Below are 23,399 nucleotides of genomic sequence, written 5' to 3'. Positions count from 1 at the left end.
AAGACAAATATCATATGATATCACTTATACGTGGAATCTAAAAACATGGTACTAATGAACCATTTACAAGACAGAAATAGAGTCAGAGATATAGGAAACAAACTTACATTTACCAAGGAGGAAAGGGGGCAAGGATAAATTGGGAGATTGGGATTAACATATACGTACTACTATATATAAAATAGGTAACTAATAAGAACCTGCTATATAGCACAGGGAACTCCACTCAATACTCTGCAATGACCTACATGGGAAAAGAATCTTAAAAAGAGTGGATATATGTATATGTATGGCTGACTCACTTTGCTGTACAGCAGAAACTTGCACAGCATTGTAAATCAACTATACTCCAATAAAACTTTTTTTAAAAATAAAGATTATGGTAACCAGGGACTGGGGGAGAGGAGAATGCAAAATTATGGCTTAATGAGTACAGAGTTTCAGTTAGGGATGATGAAAAAGTTCTGAATTTGGATGGTGGTGACGGTTGCACAAAACTGTGAATGTACTTAATGCCACAGAACCGAATGCTTAAAAATAGTTAAAATAACAAATTTTATGTTACGTATATTTAACTACAACTTTTTTAATGTTTTAATTTTTTAAAAAAGCATTATCCTCATTAAGCTTAAGTAATTTCCTTGTGATGTATGAATTCATGAAACTTGGCAGATTTTCTAGTTCTTTCAACCAAATGAATAATTCTATCTACCTCCAAAATTTCTTTCCTAAGCAGTTATTCTTTATGGAAAATTCAACCATTTCCTCTGGCTTAGCAGATACTGAAACAGATACATCCTTAAATTGTAGTTTACAAACTTGACACCCATAAGCTACTCCCATTTTGCTTTTGTTTGGCTTGGTTTTGGATTTTTTAGTGGCGAAGAACCCTTGAAGAAAACAAATAAAATACACTAAGTCCATTAGGTCATCTATTCGTGGGATAACTTGGCCTCATGGAAGCTTAATGAAGCTGGATTCCCACATACAGTGGAAACTGCTTTAATAGACAAGTAGCTAAACAAAGTGACATGTGGCACTGCACATTTGTTTTGTTATATAAAATTGATTCTTTTTTTTTTTTTTTTTTTTTTTTTGCGGTACGTGAGCCTCTCACTGTTGTGGTCTCTCCCACTGCAGAGCACAGGCTCCGGACGCACAGGCTCAGCGGCCATAGCTCACGGGTCCAGACGCTCCACAGCACGTGGGATCCTCCCGGACCAGGGCACAAACCCGTGTCCCCTGCATTGGCAGGCGGACTGTCAACCACTGCGTCACCAGGGAAGCCCCACCATACTCTTTATACTGACTAATTTCTCTCCTGTCTTGACTTGCTGATCTCTTCGACATTTAAATTCGCTATTTATTTCAATAATAATTTATTAACTTGATTTTTTTATTGACCACAAGACCTGGAAAATATTTTTCAAATTTCTTGCTGATCTGTTCAATGATGATTGTGCTTATATGAGGAAATGGAGCCACAGCATTTAAAAAACAATGAAATGGGGGCTAATAGGAGGCTGTGAAACTCACCCTTGGCCTAACACCTGGGTGGCTAGATGGAGACATCCTTTTGCTTTATTTAAACTACTGTCTAAGAGAGTCATATCTTTTTCTCAAGAGGCTTTTACTAAAAATAAACTTATTAAGAGGGAAATTAAGCAGATGTTGACCATTTCCAATTTTCTCTACCCCTTTCCAACAATACTGTATTTCTGGTGTTCCACAGAGTATCAATATTTGCTGAATTTTGGAAAACTGAAATGGGCTATTGTATGTAATCTAATTACCTGTGTAAAAACAACTGTAGTCTTGAAAGAGAAAAATTATTGCTTAAAATTTTGGGAGCTGTACCCTTTTACAAAATTGCTATGATGATTTTCACGATCACAGTGACTTCGGGAGTACTTGCTGTTATCAAGCATTGTGCTACCTAATTCTGCCGTGTGGTTTTCACACCAGCTTTGAGATGCTCATTGTGACTCTCCTTTTGCCGATGAAGAGGCAGGGGCTCAACAGGTTTCCTAAGATCATCCAGGGCTGCACAGTAACTGAGGGGGCTGAGGTTCAAAGCTGAGTCTGCCTGATGGCCATGCCAAGAGCTTAAGGCCCACATCGCTTTAAATATGGCCCCATATTTAGGGCTTCCCTGGTGGCGCAGTGGTTGAGAGTCCGCCTACCAATGCAGAGGACACGGGTTCGTGCCCCGGTCCGGGAAGATCCCACATGCCGCGGAGCGGCTAGGCCCGTGAGCCATGGCCGCTGAGCCTGCGCATCCGGAGCCTGTGCTCCGCAACGGGAGAGACCACAACAGTGAGAGGCCCGCGTACGGCAAAAATAAATAAATAAATAAATAAATAAATAAATAAATAAATATAGAGCTATTAACAAACAGTGGGTGATCAGTAATACCTGAGAGAGAGAGACAGAAATACAGAGAGAGAAACAGGGGGCTAGAGAGAGGGGGAGAGAGACACGTTGCTGGTACTGTGGCAAGAGGCACAGTTCTGAAATCTTGCAGACATGGCTTCAAGTCCTGGCACCTCACACAGCAGCTGTGTAACATCGTACAGATGAAATCAACTGTCTTATCTGTAAGACGGTGTGAATAATAAGAGCTCCTATGGGGGGAATGATATGCTCATGACGTTGATTGTGGGAGTGATTTCACAGGTGTATACATATGTCAAAATTTACAAATTGTACACTTACGTGTGTGCAGTTTATTGTATGTTAAATTATACCCCAATAAAGCTATTAAAACAACAACAATAATAATAGCTCCTGTATCATTAGCTTGCCGAGAAGATTAAAGTTAATATATACTTAGAGGCCTACATGTAGGTAATTCTCAGTAAACATAGCTCTTGCTATTTTCTGAAGATTTATATACTGTTTACCTCCATCGAAGCTAGTTCTTAACCTTTACATTAGGAGACATTTGCAACACAGGACAGAGCAAAGAACAATCCCCATATGGAATGTTTCTTACTAGCTGGGAAATAAGAAGTAAATACCCTAAGCCATGTTCACCTCATTTTCTTCTTCTATAAAATGGGGGCAAGAACCTGCCTCGGTGTTGATGAAAGAAGCAAATGAGATTATTTGTGTCAGCATCTGTTTATGAACAAACATTCACTGAGAGACTTCTGGGTTCCTGACACTTCCAGTGCTGGGGATACACTAGCAGAACAGAAAGACAAAGTTCTTACCCGCACGGCACTCTCATTCTATCAAAGAAAGAGTTATTCTGACACTTGTTGAAACAGTAAAGAAGACTTTATTCAAGACTACTGTAACAGATGTCAAGACCATCACACCTGGGAAAAGAGATCAGATCCGACTCTGAATGCAACACAGAAAAGTGGGGATTTCTAGCTAAGGTAGCAGGGAGGATGGATGAAAAATTACTAAGAGGCAACGTCAAGGATGGGAGGAGTTTTATGAACTTGACTTCACAGGATTCCTGCTGAAGGCAGGTCGGGGGAATCCAATATCAAGGGTGGCAGATGAGAAACGGGATCAAATATCACAGGGGATCAAATATCAAGGATGGGGAGATTCTAAGCTGACTTGGCAGGACTCTTGCTAAGACTGGGCTATGCCAGCCTGGCAAGGACTGGGCCAGGAGCTCAGAGGAGCGTGACTAGTTTGGTCAAGGAGGGAGGTTTTATCAGTTTCATCCTTTGAATATTCAACTGAGCTCAACAAACCCTTTTGAAAAGCAAATGCCTATTAAAAAGGTTATTTTTGTCATGTATGCCTGGTTATTAATTCATCTGAGGGAAAAGGAAGCTGGTGAGAGAGATTAGGAGATAATTTAGAAGCACAATCTTTGGGAAAGTGTGGGTGGGACAGCCAGAACCCCTGAGGGTAAAGGCATAAGTAAATCTTCCTCCCTTTTTCTATTTTGCTTAAGTTACCAGAACCGTGAAGGATGCTCTCCTGGGCTTCCCAGTTGGCTGCCACTAGGAAGGGTCTGGTAGAATTAGTTTTGTTTAGGGTGGGGCAGAGGGGGAGTAATTGTTTTGCTCTGTTTACTAAATATAGATTCTCTTTCATAGTAAGGAATCATAATGGGTAAAACAAAGGCTGAAAAAGCAAACATTCCTCACAATGTCAGCAGATACTGATTTTAGATATTTTTAGCTAATTTTTTGTGTGTGTGTGTGTGGTACGCGGGCCTCTCACTGTTGTGGCCTCTTCCATTGCGGAGCACGGGCTCCGGACGCGCAGGCTCAACGGCCATGGCCCACGGGCCCAGCCGCTCCGCGGCATGTGGGATCTTCCCAGACCGGGGCACGAACCCGTGTCCGCTGCATCGGCAGGCGGACTCTCAACCACTGCGCCACCAGGGAAGCCCTGATTTTAGATATTTTTAATGGCTTATTGACATACTATTGATACTGAATTTAGAGACACTGCAATTAATTCTTGTCATCAATATGCGTTTCTTAAAATGTAAGGTTAAAATCCACTGCACTTAGTTCTTGTCATCAATATGCATTTCTTAAAATTCAAGGTTGAACGACTCTGAATCCAAGAGTCGGTCAAGTAGGGCCTTCCCAGCCTCCTCTGGAGCCCAACCTGCGCTCTGCTTCTGCAGGAGACTTGCAGTTCCTTCCAGAACCAGTCAGGCCAGAGAAGAAACGGAAACACGCCAGCCTCAGCTCCACTGACAGTGAACAGTGAGATAAAAAGTCCAGCCTGGGGAAGTGTCACTCACTTATGGTGTCAGCAAGAAACCTAAGTCTAGGCGGAAAGGAGCTATAAATAATTCTGAGGGCCTCCCAAGAATTCTTAGAGAATGTTCAGGAAAACCAAGCTACTCCCAATCGCTCTGAATTCCTTTCCCGACTGTAGACAATGGTGCAATGTCCGCGGGCCCCCCCTCTGGGCTCTGTTCAGGACACAGCCCACTTTTCTTTCTGTTGCTCATGTGACAAAGCCCCAGAGGACTGTCACACCAGCCATTCTTTCTCCTCCTGGCAATCAATTAAACGCACGAAGCCTTGACTTTCTCTTATGGACTCAGATCCATGCCTTGTCTTACAGCATTTTGCGTTCTCAGCAAGCTTTTTCATTTCTGATAAATGACTGGGCACGTGGAGAGGAGATGTCCCAGTGGAAAGACAAGATAGCTCAGGAGGCTGAGGAAATAAAAGTGCTTTTCTCTGATTCAAATCCCATTTGGGTAATGGAGACAAGAGGCTATTGTCTAAAAGCCATTCACTAGCAGAGAAGGAGCAAATCTCCCCCATACCCGGGAGTCTTTGCAAAGGTCACTCCTCTGGCCTTGTTGTGGACTGAATATTGTGTCCCTCCAAAATTCATACTTTGAAGCCTCATCCCCTTAATGTGACTGTAATTTGAAGATAGAGCCTTTGGAAGTAATGAAGGTCAAGTGAGGGCATAAGAGTAAGGCTCTAATCTAATAAGATCAGTGTTCTCGTAAGAAAAGGAAGAGACACCAGACCTCGCTTGCTTGAGCGCTCCCTCTCTCTCTCTCTCTCTCTCTCTCTGTCTACAAGCCAGAAACAGAGACCTCACCAGAAACCAATTCAGCCTGTACCTTGACCTTGGACTTCTAGCCTCCAGAGCTGTGAGACAGGAATGTCTGCTGTTTGAGTGCTGTGTCCATGGCGTGTTGTCATGGCAGCCCGAGCAGACTCAGACAGGCATGAGCCATTTCAGCAAGCTTGCCCAGCCTCGTCTCCTTGGGCCTGCATTTGCATCCCAGCCTTTCTCCTGCCTGCCCCGGGACTAGCGGGTGAGCCAGGAAGAAGCGTTTAAGGTACTAAGGTATGTAAGGTAGGTTCAGGTGAGGAAAAAGGCCCCTCCAGAAGAACACACATTCGACAAGTACTTACTGAGCATCTCCTAGGCCCGTGACTCGGCCCAGTGAAGTCATCTGTAAGCACAGGCTGAGAGCACAAAGGAAGCCATTTTACTAGTAGCCCATCAGGTCCAGATGCCACTGCGGCGTATTTCTTTATGATTCCTACCCTCATCTTCCAGTCCTTCGGAAGCCATTGCAGATAGGCCAGTGAGGTCTTTCTCTTGATCCCCTTTCTTTCCTACCCTCGCCCACCCTCTGACCTAGATTCATTTTGCTGCCGCCCCTTTAGGTTAGACCTGTGAGGGGAGCTCTGTCCTCAGAGCCCAGGCCATCCAGCCCCTCATTATGCACTGCTGGGTCTTCTGCAGGAAGCACTTGCCAGACAAACAAAGCTCTCTTTTGCAACCCATGATCAATTGGCTGTGGCTTTAACTCTTTTTCCAGTTTTATCGAGCTATAGTTGACATACATCACTGGATAGGTTTAAGGCATTCAGCCTAACGGTTTGATTTACATATATTGTGAAATGTTTATCACAATAAATTTAGTTTGCCTCCATCATCTCATAGAGATACAATGAAAAGAAAAACCAAAATAAGAAAAAAAATATTTTTTCTTTGTAATGAGAACTCCTAGGATCTAGTCTTCTAATAACTTTCCTATGTATCACCCTGCAGAGTTAACTACAGTCATCACGTGGTACTTTATATCCTTGGAACTTATTTATCTTCTAACTGAACGTTTGTACCTTTGGGCCACCTTCCCCTGGTAACCTTCATTTTTAAATTGAGGTGTAACTTATGCACAATGAAATGCCCAGGTCTTAAGTGTACTGTTCACTCAGTCTTAACGAATGTGCATCAAAGCTCAGAACATTGATGTTGCCCCAAAAAGTCTGTGTGCCCTTCCCCACTCAATTCTCGCTCCCTGGAAGTAATCACGGATCAGATTTCCATCACCATAACATAGTTTGCTTTACTTAGAATTTTATATAAGTAGAAGCATACATTTAGGTTTGGGCTGGTGAGGAGGTCTGGCTTCTTTCACTAGGAAAATGTTTTTGAGGTGCATCTATCTTGCTGCGTATATCATTAGTTTGCTCCTTTTGCTTTGATGTCCCTTTTGCTTAGATGTACCACAGTTTGCTTATCCACTCTATGGATGGGCACGCAGGATACTTCTAGTTTGGGGCTATGATACAGAAAGCTGCTATAAACACGCTTGCACATGTTTTCTTCTCTCTTGGATAAATACTTAGGTCATAGGGGAGTTGTAAGTTTAACTTTTAAAACACTGTCAAACAGGAGGTACCACTTGATGCTCCTGCTAGCAATATATGAAAGCTCTGATTGCGGCATGTTCTCTCTCATTTTATCCATTATACTGGGTGTGCAGCAGTATTCTGTGATTTTCATTGGCATTCCTGAAGGATCGTGTGTGCTTTTTCATGTGCTTACTGCCATTTCATTATCATCTTTTGTGAAATATTTAAGTCTTTTGTCCAGTTTTTATTTGGTTGTCTCTTTTATTATTGAGTTGCAGGAGTTCTTGATATACTAGATACAAGTCATTTGTCATATGTATGTGTTGTGAATTATTTTCCCCAGTCTGTGAATTGCCTATCAATTTTCTTGATGGTGTTTTTTTTTTTTTTTTTGCGTTACGCGGGCCTCTCACTGTTGTGGCCTCCCCTGTTGCGGAGCACAGGCTCCAGACACGCAGGCTCAGCGGCCACGGCTCACGGGCCCAGCTGCTCCGTGGCACGTGGGATCTTCCCAGACTGGGGCACAAACCCGCGTCCCCTGCATCGGCAGGCAGACTCTCAACCACTGCACCACCAGGGAAGCCCTTGATGGTGTTTTTTTTTTTTTTTTTTTTGCGGTACGTGGGCCTCTCACTGTTGTGGCCTCTCCCACTGCGGAGCACAGGCTCCAGACGCGCAGGCTCAGCAGCCATGGCTCACGGGCCCAGCCACTCCGCGGCATGTGGGATCTTCCCAGACCGGGGCACGAACCCGTGTCCTCTGCATCGGCAGGCGGACTCTTAACCACTGCGCCACCAGAGAAGCCCGATGGTGTTTCTTAATCCACAGGAATTTTTAATTTTGATAGTCTAATTTATTAATGTTTATTCTTTTATGGTCTGTGGTTTTTATGTCCTCTCTAGAAAATATATACCCACCTCAAGGTTGTAAAGATATGTCTGTGTTTTATTCTAGTAGGTTTATCATTTTTGCTTTCTCACATAGATCTGTGATCCAGCTTCAGTTGATTTTTGTGTGCAGTGTGAGATGGAACAAGGTTCTTTATTTTTCCAAACAGATGCACAGTTATCCCAGCACTGTCAGTTGAATAGATTTTCTTTTCTCCACTAAATGGCTTTGGTGCCCAGGTTAAAAATCATTTGAATGCTTATATGTGGACTTACCATTACTTTAATATGTTTATGTAAAAAAGACCCCTTTCTACCAGGAGGAAGGGAAGGCCACAGAGAAATTGATTCTCATCTGTACAAGGACTATACCGGGTCTGCTGTGAATCCTCCAGAGCAGGAGGTGCCCTGTCCTCGAACAGAAGAAACCAACAGTGAATGAAGCCCAGGAGCGTTCAAGCTGGGGAGGTGATTGGTACAAACCAGGGGGCATTTCTACCTGAGGCCTGATTCTCATGTTAGCTTCTCAAGCTCTCTGACGATGAGAGAGAGACGGAAAATAAATCAAAAGAGCTGTTGGCATTTGCAAAGGATACAGTCCTAGTTTGTTGTTTTCCATCCCCACTGAAAGAGGAATGGTCCCAGGTTCTTCACGAAGCTCTGCCGTGTGGGGCTTCTTGATCCAAAACACAGTCATTTACTCTCATTTCGAGAAAACTGCATGGAAACCTCCTCCGTGCTAGGGCACTGAGCAGATATATTTAGAGTTTTACGGCTGCTCTAAATCAGAATTAAGGAGTAAGTAGCCTGACCAATTTTCACTTTCCTATTTCCTCCTCATAAATTCTAAAGTGATTTTTATCATAGGGAAGCTGACATTTTAAGAATAGTAACTGTTGTACATCCATGGCAGATAGGTCTCTTTGAAGTTTTGGTGGAAAGTCTTCCTTCCAGCTATGGTTGTCAAAGTCACAGTGTAGGGGCCTTGTGAATACATTGAGTGCTTGGAGATGGGCAGGAAAGGAACTTGCTGGGCACTGACTGTGCCGTGCACTGTGCTAAGCTCTTCAGAGGCAACATCGCCTTTGATGATCACAACCACAGTACAAGGGAGGTTTCATCATTATCATCTTCTAGAGAACGAAGCAGAGACGCAGGGAGAGTCAACCACTTGCTTGTGGACACAGAGCTAATTAATCCGGAGTTTGAACAGAGGGCTGTCAAGCTTCAGTGCCTGCTCCTAACCACGATGTAGGCTAGATTCCTCTGTGTTGCTCTGGGTTTATTTGTTCTATTTTTTGCCAGCTCAAGCTACGTGTTAAAACTACCCGCCCCCCCCCAAAGTGATACAGTGCCCTCATACGCTTTGGCGGCTACAATTTTTCAGGCCAGAATGATGACAGGGTTGTTTCTGATTTTTCAGTTGGAATGTTTGGCAAAGAAACGCTATTTCCTCTGGTGAATCTGATGGTGTTGTTGAATACAGCCTCCTTCATTTCAGCTTCATTCAGAACAGACAAAATCAATTTCTGCCCCCTAAAAAATAAAGTAACGTGCTCCACCAGGGGGAAAACAAAAGATCTCAGGTTCCATGTCATTATTCTGAATAATGACAAAAGCAGAGTTGGTGCTGAGCCTCTTGTAATTGCTGTTTGGGGTTTCCTTTTTTGCTTTCTTTGTGGAGAAGAAAAAAATTCTGATTTGCAGACTTTTTTTTTTTCCAGCTCCCCAGATAGTCTCTCTTAAAAGCCTAGGGATCTAGCTTAAAATGGCTTGTAAAGCATCTTGAAAGGACTAGGTTTATGTTTTTGTTTTTGTTTTTTGCACATCTGAACTCCATCTAACCGTATTGGTGCAATTTTACCTGGAAATGCCCCCACGACACCGGGTTCAGGAGCCCGCCAGGTGGCCGACATTCATCCTTTCCCTCAGTATCCTGGAGGCACCTGGAAACCCAGGACAAGCCCGGACCCACGATGTTGCAGGGACAGCTGCATGCAGACGCGAGGCAGGGGTCCCGTGGGCAGCCCCCTCCTGCTCCCTGAACCCCGAGGCCGCCGCCCTCCTCCAGGAGAGACTCGCAGCCCCGAGCGTGGGCCCGTTACGGTCCCCGTCCCCCTCAAGGCTCCCCCAACCCTGGAGGCACAAACCTCCTCTCCCGTTTACTTTATCCTAGTTATTGGAGGACTTTATTTTTATGTCTACCTTGCCAGCCACAGAAAACAAACCACAACAGCGCTTCTGATTGTCTCCACACCCCCTGCCCCTGGAGCAAACCCCACCTGCAGCCACCGACTGCGAGAGTGTTCCTTTCATCCGCATGCAAACGTTTCCAACAGGCCTCTGAAAGGCAGCCACTTGCCCAGCCATGCGACTGCTTTCCCGCAAACACTGCGATTTCAGATTTTAACTGCAGCCCCTTGATTAGACAATCAAAAGTCCATAAGTGAGCGTTTGAAATGGCATTTCTAAAAGGCAAATCTACCCATTTCAAGCGCTTCCGCAGGGTTGTCCGAGAACTGCATTGGTTTTGTTAGGCAGCAAGTTAGCCACGAGCAACGCGAGGGGGTCCCCTCGGCGGGATGTCCAACAGCCGCCTAATCCCGCCAAGCTATTCTGCCAGCCCCGCCCCAAACACGACCCCATCAGTCCTCCAAAATGGTCAGGGCACCGAACCCCACCCCCCGCAACCGCCCCGGCTGACTGGAGGGACGGGCCTCACTCTGGCACATGCGCACACCTCAGGCTATCATGTTCTTAGATAACCTTTGGGCTCATTAAAAGTTCATAAATATTCTATGAATACATACATCTAATTATAACAGACTGCATTATGGGAAGAACGTGCGCAGCAGAGCCTCTTGTTATATAACCTGCAGCTGTCAATTAAGACTATCAATCAACGACCTCCTGGATTAGGCAAAAACCTTGCCTGAAAAGCTCTACACCCCAGTCCTTGGGGGCCATCGCCTTCCTTGGCCTGGCCCACCTCTCTTTTGAGGTGTTCTCTCTGTTCTCTCCTTATCTTCAGTAAACTCTCTTGCAACGGGTAAGACCCCAGATTCTTCTTTGCGTCCTTACCAAGAACCAAGGCCCATGGGAGAAGCGGTCTCCAGACTCTCTTCTGCTAACAGCGTTTACCAATTTTGGAAAATTCACTTGCACCACCCCTAGGAAAACACTCTGGTGGGGAGCATTAGTTATTCTTCACTTTAATAGTCACCTTTTTCAGACACCTACAGAGAATCTGAGCCTCGCAGCAGCCAAGAAGAAGAAATAGGAAAGGAAAGACAGTGGTGGGGCGACATTCGGTGAAATCTCGCCCCTACCCCACGCGGGTCCATGAGACACAGGGAGGGGCAGTTGAACACTCCCCTCCCCCGGCCCCCTCTGCAAGCGCCTGGTCTCATCCTTTCAACTTTAATAAACCAGGACCTCAAGGATTTCAGATCTGAAAATCTGCAAGGAAGAGGCTTGCACCCAAGTGGATCACCCTTCCTGGGGGAGAAAAATGCAAGAACTGGAAGCTACTCCTTCCAGGAAATATTTGTGAACCACTTGATATGTGCCTGGCCCTGGGAGAGGTCATGTGACAGGCCCCCCTTGCGCCCTGCTCCCCACCACCCCCTCACACTTTCCCATCTTTCCACAGGAACCACAGTCCTCTTTGAGGCCCAAATCTCTCACTTCAAGAAGCCCTCGGGGGTTCTAGAAAGAGCAACAACTTCAAAATCAGACTGATCTTGACTTCAGTAAAAGCTCTGCCTCTTTGTAGCTGTGGGTGCTTGAAAGAGTAACTTAGCTCCACTAAACCTCAGTTTTCTCATCAGTAAAATGGGGAGAATATCTACTTCATAGGATGATCATGAGAATTAACAAGATAACATAGCCCAGGGTCCAAAGCCAGTAAATGTTCAGTAAATATTAGTTTCCTCATTCTGGCCCCTTTCCATTTTCTGATTTATTCCAAAATCCTCTGAACAGCACTGGACTTGAAAACCTACCTTCCTAATTCACCCAAGCGGCTGTACTAATACCTCAGAAGCCCAGCTTTTACTTCTCTTCACCTCGACATTGACTTCCTGTTACATGCACGTAGGTACACGAGTTTGTGTTCCTCTAACCCTGGTAGCCAGAGTACTAGTCAGGATTTTTTTTACTGCAAGAGACAGAAATCTAATGTTTCAAACATGGTCTGGAAGGGCATTGATTCCCACCACCGAGAACTTACGTCCTGGCTTATCCAGGGCCCTGTAATGTCACCCAGCTCTCTGGCTCCATGTCTCATTCTGCTTTCCTTTGTGGAGCAGCCTCCTCTCCTGCTGCAGATAGCTTGTCTGCTGGGTGGGAAAGATGGCTTTCTGCGGCCCGGGAATCTCATCCTCCCAGCATATCGACCTCCATAACAAGAGGATGCATCACCCACAGTGCCTACACACCAACTCCAGGGATCTGCCCCAACTGGCCCTGTGAGAGTCACATCTTTGTACAACTGAGGGGACAGGCAGATCACAGTGGCTGGGGCTTCCGGTGGAACCTCAGGGCAAGAAAGGGTCGTCATGACATTCTGGAGGGCACACACCCGCTGCAGCCAAGGATCCTGGGCCCAGCGACCCAGGGCCCTACCCCTGGAGCATTAGAGGAAGCCCGGCCCGACTGGGGTCGGTAATGGGAGTCAGGGGCGGGCTCCCCACCTGAGCCTCCCTTGGGGGCAGGGGGAGAATCCAAACCAGGCTTTCCACGTAACCCACAGAAACTTCGGGTCACAGAATGGGACAAGGCAGGTTTCCCCAGCACCTGGCCTCAGGAGATCAAGCTTAGCAAAGTGTGGAAAGGAACAGCAGAGCTACCCAGGGCCACTCGAGCACCTGGTCGAATGCAGGAAGTACTAAGCACCACGACCTTGACCCTCTGTGTGGCTCAGAGCTTTGTCTTGCTGGACCAGAAATGAAGAAGAGTGAAACTGGAACATGGCAGCTAAGTCAAGTCTTTCAAGGGTTCCCATCACACTGACAAAGCACTTCCGGCCTTACATTTATCTGCTCCCAGGACACACACACGCGCGCGCGCACCAGGTGCTGTGGTGAGGACGGTTACAGGGAAGTGTCTGCAGAGAGAACAAGAGGGCTGTTTGGCCTTTACTAGATGCCTTTTATCTGGGCATCACAGGAATACTTTTGAAATATTTAATTAGGTCACAACATGTCTGTAAGGAAGGTATTATTATTCACCTTCCCCAACTGAAAAAACTGAAACAAGAAGTTCAAAGCGCTCCCAGGAAGTGGGATTTCCAGCAGCGTGACGGTCACAGATAATGAAAGTGGCCACCGACTCACCTCTTCCCCTCTCCCGCGGCCGTGAGTGCACCTTAGCAGCCGGAGGTCTAAATCCACACGGTTTAAGCTGATAAGTCCACACAACGCTGGATTCCTAAAGGGGAGAAGAAATGTTAAATATAAAAAATATTTTAAGCTTAATCTCACTCGCTTGTAGAGGTTATTGAATCCATTTCTCAGTCTAGTCCTGGCCTGCAATGTTTTCTTTGAATACATCAAGGCACAGGGAACCATCCCCAGAAAACACTGGTTCCACGACCAGACACCAGCAATCATTGGAACATCCCATGTCTTATTAAGTTAGAATTAGTCTCTTCCTAACTCTATGCACTACGTCTATTTTTGCCCATTGGAATCTATTCATGTTTTCTTCCTTCCTTTCTATCTTCCAGCTATTATTAAGAACCTACTCTGTGCTGTGTAAATTGGCTTGAGCACCAGGACACAGCATTGAGGAGGAGAGAAGGGCCCTTGCCTCATGGGGATTATAGTTTGATGGATAAAGAGGAAAAAAAAAGAAAACAAATGAACAAAAATTTCAACTCGTGCTAAGCCTTACAGAGGAAATGAAACAGGATGATAAGATAGTGTGGGCCCGGGAGGAGCGGCTCTCTATGAGGGGCTATGAAGGGCTAAGGTGACACAAGACCTGCAACGTGAATGTTCCTGGATCACACAGCATATTTCCAGCCCTCTTGCCTCGGCCTCTGCTCATATTTGAAGACAGATGCCATGACACTCACGCACGAATGTGTAGGCATGTGCAGGCAGGCAGACACAGCTGTCTTCTTTCCTCTTGGTTAAACAGCGATATTCCTCTATAATTTCAAACGTATAAATCTGTCCATCAGTGTTGCTCTTAAAATACAGTGTTCAAAACTGGATAGTCCACTTTAAATTTGGTCTGACAGATACAGGAGGGGTGGGTCCATGCACTCACTCCCTTGTTCTGGACTCCATCCTACCATTAACTAGACTTCTGTGCTTCCAGACGTTGGGGTGCCAAAGTCGCAATCGGCTTTGACAACCTGTATTCATTAGTTCTCCCATTAAGCTCTCAGCCAACTAAGTACAGTAAGTCTATCACAGGTGCTGTTGCGGAGCGTCATCACTAGTATCCTGTAATTTTGTCATTTTGGGTGGGGAGGGGTAGTCAAGAGGGGGACCTGGGTCTCACCCTTTTTCTGTTAAAGCCATTTTGCTACCTGATTAATATTTTCTTTTTTTTTTTTTTTTTGTGGTACACAGGCCTCTCACCGCTGCGGCCTCTCCCATTGCGGAGCACAGGCTCCGGACGTGCAGGCTCAGCGGTCACGGCTCACGGGCCGAGCCGCTCTGCGGCATGTGGGATCCTCCCGGACCGGGGCACGAACCCATGTCCCCTGCATCGGCAGGCGGACTCTCAACAACTGCGCCACCAGGGAAGCCCGATATTTTCTTTTTTTTTTAGTGCAGATACTGTCATTAGGATTTTAACTGTCCTACATTTCACTCTCAGATTTTATAAGCATGACACCAACATTCAGATCCAACTTATGATAAGAACATCTCCCAGGAGGGGACAGGGAAGGACTGTGGACAGTCAAGCAGTTATCAACCCAACTAAAATATAATGAGCCAGTTCACAGAAAAGAGAAATATGCCAGACACTTGCTGAAATCCAAATACACTTATACATTCATTCAAGACCCAGAGAACAAAGAAAGAAGGTCATTGTGGCATTAAACCGGTGCTGAGTCTTGAATTTGAATTCTCAAAAACTCTCCTTTTGAAACTCTGTTCTAAATATGTGTTCTAGAATCTTGCCTCTTCTATATACGTGCTCACCAGTTTATGGAACACATATTTTTATTTTCCCCTTGAAAATTCCAACTTTAATCCCTGGATGATGTTCCAGGATCCCCCCGAGGTTGCTGACAGCGCTGCTGCAGTTGAAAATGAAGGGTTTTTTTCTCAATGTCCTAAGACGCAATCCATTTGGGGCCAGAGACTTAGAAGCTCAGAACCCATAACAGCCTAACTTTTACAATCATTGATCTAACGTTGGGTTCCTTTTATGGTCATCAGTCCCCCCATTTCCAGTAAGATTCTCATCCCTAAAAAAAATTGAGGTAGAAAATAGGAATTGAACACTTCTCCATTTATTGTTTTTCATGTATCGTTTTGGTTGTTCATACCTTTTATTTGAGGATATAGAGAAGTTCCCCAAGAGTAAAGCAGAAAGTGATAGAAAGGAAACCAATGTAAGAAATAAATGAAAGACAAATACCGCACGATGTCACTCATATGCGGAATATTAAAAAAAAGTGAACAAACCAAACCAAACGGAAACAAACACATAGACACAGAGAACAGAGTAGTGGTTGCCAGAGGGGAAGGGGCAAGGGGTGGGCGAAATGGGTAAAGGGGGTCAACTGTATGGTGATGGATGGAAACTAAATTTTTGGTGGGTATACAGAAATAGACATAAAATGTTGTACACATGAAACTTACATCATGTTATAAGCCAATGTTACTGCCATTTTAAAAATCTTTCAAAAAGAAAAAAATGAGATTTTACACCTATCTTTTTAGGATATTTTGAAAATTAAATTTCTAAATTCATATGTGCCTGGTCTAAGCACTATGCTAAGAAATTTCTTTAAGCTTCAGATGACATTCTCTTTCACACCCAAGGTTTTTATAATTACAAAGTATTCCCTCTTTGAGCTGAAATAATTCCACAGCAGCAATATCCATTGTTGCTTCTTTTAAATTCCTAGAAACAGAACTGTCGCCAAAACAAGTGGAAAATCTATCCGCAGCTCTGTTTTCACTGAGTGAGGGGTCCAGCCGAAGCCCGGTTATCTCCAGCCCTCGCTTGTGATTCGCTCTTTCCCCTAAGCCTGTCTTGGGGTTTGTATCAGGAACACGTGATTCACTTCCCTCTCAGGCCGGGGGATTCCACACGGACAAACAACGCCCCTTCTCTTTTAAGCTTGACTGAGAAACTCTCCATCTTGTGAAGGGGACATTCTCAAAAGGAGGAAGTCCTGTTTCAGTCACCTTTTTGCAAGGGTCGCTGATCTTATGATCAATCTCATCACCAGGAAAGGAACTCAAATATGGGTTGCGCCTACCTAATTAGGTATGTCTCCCAAACAATATATAAAGTATGCTTTTAACTCGGGGCTTTATGAAGACTCTGCAGTCATGTTGATGATGATATATATATATATATATATATATATATATATATAGTCAAAATACTGGTCAATACACCAGTATTCAACAAATAGATGAATACAGAAATAAAATATAAGAAATATGTATTATATATATGCTATTTTCTGAATGCTGCGATTGTTCTTAAGTGAGTTGAAATACAACTGAGGTCACAGAGTAAAGTTCCACTTGTCTCCATGTTTATCTATGCTTTTATGGATGAGGTTATTTGCAGAAGAGAAGGAGGCCGAAAAGAGGAAGCAGAGGCGGAAGGGGACGGCTGAGATTTCGGAGGACCTACTATGCTGCAGGTGTTTTTGACACCTCGTTGTACTTTACGTACATGTGCACACAGGACGAAACAACTATTATTATCACCCCGTTTTACATCTGAGAAAACGGGAGCTCAGGTGAGCTCAATTAAGTGAAATAATGAAATTAGTAAAAGGCAGAAAATGGACACAAAATGAGTCTCACCCCTCTGGCCAAATAGGGAAGGATTCAGGGTCACTTTCAGCCTCGAAGGTGTGCCCAGGAATCTGCTGCAGCACAGGCACAAGCAGGGGTGAGGAATGGCAAGTCAATGGAGACGATGCAGGACAAAGAAACGGCTAAACATTTCTCCCTGCTGATCCACGGAATCAGTATGAGAGGAGGCACCTGTTGCCAATGGGAAGAGCAAGGCTGCCGGTCTCCCCTCACTTTCTGCCTTCTTCTCTTCCTTCATCAGGCTGTGACGCTTTGCTTGCTGCCTTCTAGATCACAGCCTCTGGAAATGTGCCTGCATCCTCAGGTTCCTTAATGCAGCCGCCTGCCTTCCCTCCGGCCCGCCCGGGTTCCGGGTCCGCTGCCCCTTGTCCGCCGCTGGCGGCGCCCCCAGAGAGGGTGCTTGGCGCTGGGGAGAGGGGCTGGGGCTGGGGGCACGCGGCCGACGTGCGCCGGCTCCTACACCAACCTTAACCGGGAAGAGTGTGTCACCAGATGATAAAACGCTAAACGACAACTCACTTTCATTCTGTGGAACAGGTTTGTTGAATATTTCATTCCTGTCACCTGCTCCTTTTCGGGCCACCGTCACACGGCTGGAAGGGCTCCCCGGGAACTGCTTGAAAGGTTGGCGCCTGCAGCGAGCGTGGGTCCTGAGGCTCGGCTTCCGGCGTGGCCCCCGGGCGCCGGCTCCGTTGGTGTCTCAACGCTGCCCTCTGCTGGGCGGAGGAGCGCGGCCACCGAGCGGCTGAACGGAGTCAGCCTACGCGGGAGGGGAGATGGCGCCAAGGGGTGTGTGGCTGTATACAAGGGGGCACAGCAGAAATCCACCAACTTCGAGGGCACCGGACCTCACCGGATGGATGCTCAGCTGCTCTTTCGTTCCGCCGCGCGGCCGCTGCCAGCCGCTCCCAGGCTGTCAGTACACAGAAGAAGAAAGCCACTGTCGCCGAGGACTTCCCTGCCTGAAAGAGATTTGCTTGTGGAACGAAGATACGTGTGGAGTTGGGGGCGTGGGGGAGGGTTGCTACTAGGAAAAGAGCGAAAACACACCTGGGGCGAATATACAAGATTCAGGGCCCAGTGATAAACCACACATTCACCGCATCTGGGAACCACCATCCCTACCAAGGAGCACTCCCTGAGGGGACCCAGCCCCGCCCGCCTGGCCGGCTGCTGTCCCCGCCCGTCAGGCTGCGTTCCTGGCACTATTCCCCGTCAGTCACCCCAACGTGCCCCTCCCCCGCCAGCTCTCTCCTTCCCAAGTCCATCCTCCACTCAACCCAAGGAAATCTACATTAAATGACTCAATTAGGGCTTCCCTGGTGGCGCAGTGGTTGAGAGTCCGCCTGCCGATGCAGGGGACACGGGTTCGTGCCCCGGTCCGGGAAGATCCCACATGCCGCGGAGCGGCTGGGCCCGTGAGCCATGGCCGCTGAGCCTGTGCGTCCGGAGCCCGTGCTCCGCAACGGGAGAGGCCACAACAGTGAGAGGCCCGCGTACCGCAAAGACTCAATTAACATAAAGCTCTTCATACAGTGCTAGGCATGGGGTAAGCACTCAAGAAATTTTAGCTAGAAATTTAGTTATCTCTGATCAGCCACTTCCTGCCTAGTGAATGCTTTAAGGGGCTCCCTACGTACGTATGCCAGCGGGCCTCTGCCTAGCTCTCTGCTTCCTCTTCAAGCATCTTCTCAAGCTTTACAAACCAGCGATGGAACCCCTGGGGCTCTCCCATGCACACCCTGTGTCTGATCTCTGCCAGTGGTAATGCTAATCCCTTTACCTACTAGACCCTCTCCTGGCCCCTTCCTCTGTTTATTTATCCAAGACTCCAGCCTTCCTCAAGGCCTCTTCTCCTTCAGGAGGTCCCTAAGTGTCTGCTTAGGAGTCTGTCTGCCCTCTATGTATGAGCTTCTTGAATTCCAGGACTGTCTGAGTCACCTTTCCATCCCGTACAGCCCACACAGTACCTGGAGACACTTGAGACTCACCAGATGTTCACTGCATGAGTGAATGAATGAAGGCAGGAACGAAGGCACACACCAGAGGGGTCCCAGAAGCACCTACCTGCCCCACCCATCTCCTTGGACCTGCCAACTCAGAGTCTTGTGACTTAATCTGCTCCTGTGGTGGTTGGGAAGCATCACCTCCTGGGAGGCTCTGGCCAGTCAAGTTCACCTGGACCCTCAACTTTTTAAATTAGGTGATGCTGGCCACTTTAAGCCTAGCTACCTGTGAAAAGGGAAGTGATATTTGGAGGAGAGGAGAGAGAGGATCTGGAGACCTGGGAACTTGGCAGAGGACAGGTCTGGCAGGAGTACAAGAATTGGGACCCAGGAGAGAGCTGTTAGGACACTAGGCACGCAAGGAAAGAAGAGAGTGTGGGAGCTCCACAGAGGGGCTTAGAGGAGAGGAAAATTGCCTGCGTCCCTTGTACGTGCCAAGTGCTGCTCATATCCCTCCTGATCCCCATGCCAACCATAGAAGATCACACTCCCCATTTTCTCAATGGGAAACTGAGGCTCAGATGGATTTGGTTCCATACCTGAGGTCACACAGCAACTCAGTGACAGCCCTAAGATTCAGACCCGGGCTCCATGACTTGAAGCCTGTATTTTTGCATTACATTCATGTTTGCTCTGCTTTGAGAAGAAAGGCCAAACACCTGGCACAAGCAGGAACTAACCTCCCACCTCTGAGTGAAGCGGTCTGGCCCTTCTAAAGGTCATCCTCCTCTCCATCTTGGGAGTACCGGTGGATTTCTCCATCTCTGAAACAGGCCCCCTTGAATATTAAGGGTCACCTATTATTCAGACCCCTTCACACCTCCCAGTCTGGGCAAGTCCTAGGTCTGATGGGGATCAGTAATTGAAGAGTCTCATTTCCCATCTTATATAGGCGATGTCCACTTTCATACACCCCACGTTACTAGGGAATATGAGATGCTACTTCATTCATCACGTGCCATCCCTGTGTCACACTTCCTTAGGCATCAGTAGGATTATACAGCAGTGATTAAAGAGATCGAATCGACTATTACAGTCTTTAAAGAAGAAACCCAAGCTCACAAATCTCTGTACTTTGGTGTTTCAGGGAAACCCAGACTTGTGTCTCAACTTTATTGCACAAAATGGTGCTGCAGTGAACGAGGAGCTTAGAGCTAAGAATCTGAGCCACGTTTTTACCGAGTCCAAGTTCACTCTGCTCGCCCGCCACACGCCAGGCCAGTCAATTGGAGACAGGCGCTGAGGCAAGGAAGACGAAAGCCGGCAGACCGAGAAGGTGGCAGACGAAAGTCTCAAAACAACCATCTTATCGGGCTTTGGATGCCAGTTTATTTTATAGCACAGAGAGGGGGAGGAGGTGAGGAAGTAAAGTAAAAACCGTAAGTTTTGCAAATATCGCCTGGAATGGCCAGCCTCGGGGAGGGGATGTGTTCATTTCTGCTTTCTTGCAGCCATCCCCAGGTGGACAGGGTCCCGATGTTTCCCTGAACAAAGGCACTTTGGTTTAGCATTCAGGCAGAGGGGCAGGGTGCCTCGAGGCGGGCCATTATGTATAGACAGTATCCTTTTCGTGAACAAAAGCAGCAAAGGAAAGCAAAGGCTAAAGTAAAAGAAACAGATCCAACATATAATCAGATTTGGCCCTTCCCTGTTACAGTGTCAGCAGGGAAATCAAATCTCGAGTCTTCGACATCAAGATCCACTGAATTCCACATGCATCCCACATGACCCTCCGCTGATACTATACCTGGCAAGAGTCAGAAATAGCAGCCTGAGAGCAGTGGGTCTCAAACTACGGTGTCCATCACCATCACTTGGAGGGTCATTAAAATACAGACAACTGTGCCTCAAAATCCCTGGAGTTTCTGATTCAGTAGGACTGGGGAAATCCAAGAATTTTGGTTTCTAACCAATTGCCAAGTGATGCGGACGCTGTGGGTGCAGATCTCATACTTGGAGAACCGCTGCCCCCGAGCAGTTGTAGCCAGAGTCAGTGGGAGAGCCCAGAAGAGTAAGGACCGGGACTGGAGCACTCCCTGAGCATCGCCAGTGGCTTCATCCTTAACTTACAGTGGTCCCCAAGGCATGTAACCTCTAGTAGAGTTCCTTTTCTGTTGTGAAGTGCATTTTTAAGCCTCTATTCACCGACTCTGCACGTGCAAAGAACTCCAGAGGCCTCTAGGTGGGTAAGGGCCCATTTGGTTTAAGTGACAGAAAGCCTGGCTCCAGTTGAAATAAACACAAATATATTGCAAAATAAAAACAAATATATTGGTTCCAAAGGCGAGAAGTCTAAACCCGGCTTGATCACGGCTCGAGTGATGTCACCAGGACCAACTTCTCTTTCTCCGCCCCTCCTTCCTCGTGCTCTGACTCCTCTCTCCCTTTCTCCTTCACGTAGTCTCCGTTACCATGAGTCCTTTTCACTGGGGTCTAAAGAAGGCTACTGAAGCTAAAGGCCTGGCAAATTCTTACATTAAAATCTTTCCCAGGGGGCTTCCCTGGTGGCGCAGTGGTTGAGAGCCCTCCTGCCGATGCAGGGGACACGGGTTCGTGCTCCGATCCGGGAAGATCCCACATGCCGCGGAGCGGCTGGGCCCGTGGGCCATGGCCGCTGAGCCTGCGCGTCCGGAGCCTGTGCTCCGCAACGGGAGAGGCCACAACAGTGAGAGGCCCGCGTACCACAAAAAAAAAAGATAAGGCGACCCCATGGAGCACAGTTCCTTCCGTGTGAGTGTCTGGATACAGCAGGTCGTTTGGCATCCCTGACCCCACCCAGTCACTGTGGCCACCAAAGTGCCCCTTCACACGCCCAAGTGGAGTTTCAGGGGAAGGGCCGCCTTCAGGAAGTCCCCTAGTGCTGAGGTTCACGCAGTTTTCAAAAACACCAGGTCACATTTACTCATACTTTTCCGGGCTGAGAACAGGTCTGGTCCACGCTGAGAAATCACTGCCTGGAGCTCCTGCCTCACCTTGGTTCTCTTCCCCATCATTCTCTTGATTCAGATCTTTATTGAAAAAGAAAAAGAGTCTGGATTTTAAAAAGCACTCACTTAAATCTTGCTCTGTGGGTAGTAACAGTTAAAGAACCATCTGCGCAGGCCCAGAGGTAAGGCTGTTCTGGGCTCTAACTAAAAGCGCTTGGCTAACGCATATCTCTTCTCTGCCGATAGTGAAGGCTTGGTGCTCACACTTCTGACATCCTAACCAAGAGCAACTTTTCCCTCCTTCCTTGACTGTCCCCGGCCAAAGCCCCTTCTTCCCTATTCCCTTCCACAGCCACATTGTCATCTATCCAGTTGGAAAAGCTCAGACCCAATATATTTGCAGCCCAACATGGCTGCAAATATATTGGGTTTTTTGGGGTTTTTTTTTTTCGGCTCATACAGGAAGCATTTATTTTCTCAAACCCAAGCAATTCGTACCACTTACTTCGCTTCTGCAGACTCCTCATTTATGTTCACTATTTCTCAGCTGCAAAACGACTGCCCTAAGCCATGCCCGCGTCACCTGACACCTGGACTACTGCAGCCAGCTCCTCCCATCTTGAATCACTCTCCCTTCTGCCACCAGAGGGAACCTCCTAAAGTGCAAACATGCTCAGGTCAAAAAGCTCTGGTGTCAAATGGTATGTGCACACTGTTGCTGTGATAATACTTCAGCACAGAGCCACAGATGGAAATTACCTCCCCAGAGAAAAACATTGGGTCATCGGAGGGGGACATAGAGTGGGGAGTAGTCATTGCGGGGACCCGTGCCTGGGGATTAGGCACATGACCCTTGTGTAGAACAATCCCCAGGTACGCAGGTGGGCACACCCAGGGCTAACCTAGAAGTAGAGAAGGGTTCAGAACACTCAGGCCTGAAACAAGCCCTGAGCCAGAACTCCTTCTAACCTTATGAATAGTGAAATTATTATGATTTGATGCACCTGGAATTTTGGAAATGCCTTAGGCCTCTGCCCTGGCATCAGTTTTGCAGAGAAAGGAAGAGGCCCAGCGTGATCACCAAGGAGCCCCATGGCAACTAGCTTCCAGGCTTCTGAGAGAATCCCAATGATCCTTCATCAGCAATGAAGTCAGGGAGGGGGGCCCTGCAGCCTGTACATTTCAAACACTTGCCCTAGAGCCTCCTAAAGCTCTTCAGAAAATGTTCTCTTCCTCTGCCTTCCTTCACCCCATCAGGCAGTTCTGTGAGTATATGTAACTACCTTTTAGCGTCATTATATGTACAAATAAAACAAAGAAAAACAAATGCTATACTAATTATAATTTAGAAACATATTTCCTCACCCAGGATGCCAAGTTATTATTCATTTTGCTGGCTTCTAATCTATTTGGCTTAAGAGTTTTTTTGATTGATGACAGATAT

General features: G+C 46.7%; 1 long non-coding RNA gene across 1 annotated transcript in view; it reads right to left on the bottom strand.

The window, feature by feature from the left end:
* Positions 1–17,643, bottom strand: part of LOC308604801 — a 66,689-nt gene extending 49,046 nt beyond the window's left edge. Inside the window, exons 1-2 of the long non-coding RNA XR_014013556.1 lie at positions 17,542–17,643; positions 13,330–13,423 (exon numbers count right to left, since the gene is read on the bottom strand). This is a non-coding gene — a long non-coding RNA (uncharacterized lncRNA). The remainder of the gene's footprint in view (positions 1–13,329; positions 13,424–17,541) is intronic.
* Between the last annotated feature and the right edge of the window lie 5,756 nt (positions 17,644–23,399).

The sequence above is a fragment of the Mesoplodon bidens genome (assembly GCF_964165515.1).
Source record: "Mesoplodon bidens genome assembly, chromosome: 16".
Classification (NCBI taxonomy): Eukaryota; Metazoa; Chordata; class Mammalia; order Artiodactyla; family Ziphiidae; genus Mesoplodon; species Mesoplodon bidens.
This window is presented reverse-complemented; position numbering and strand designations above follow the sequence as displayed.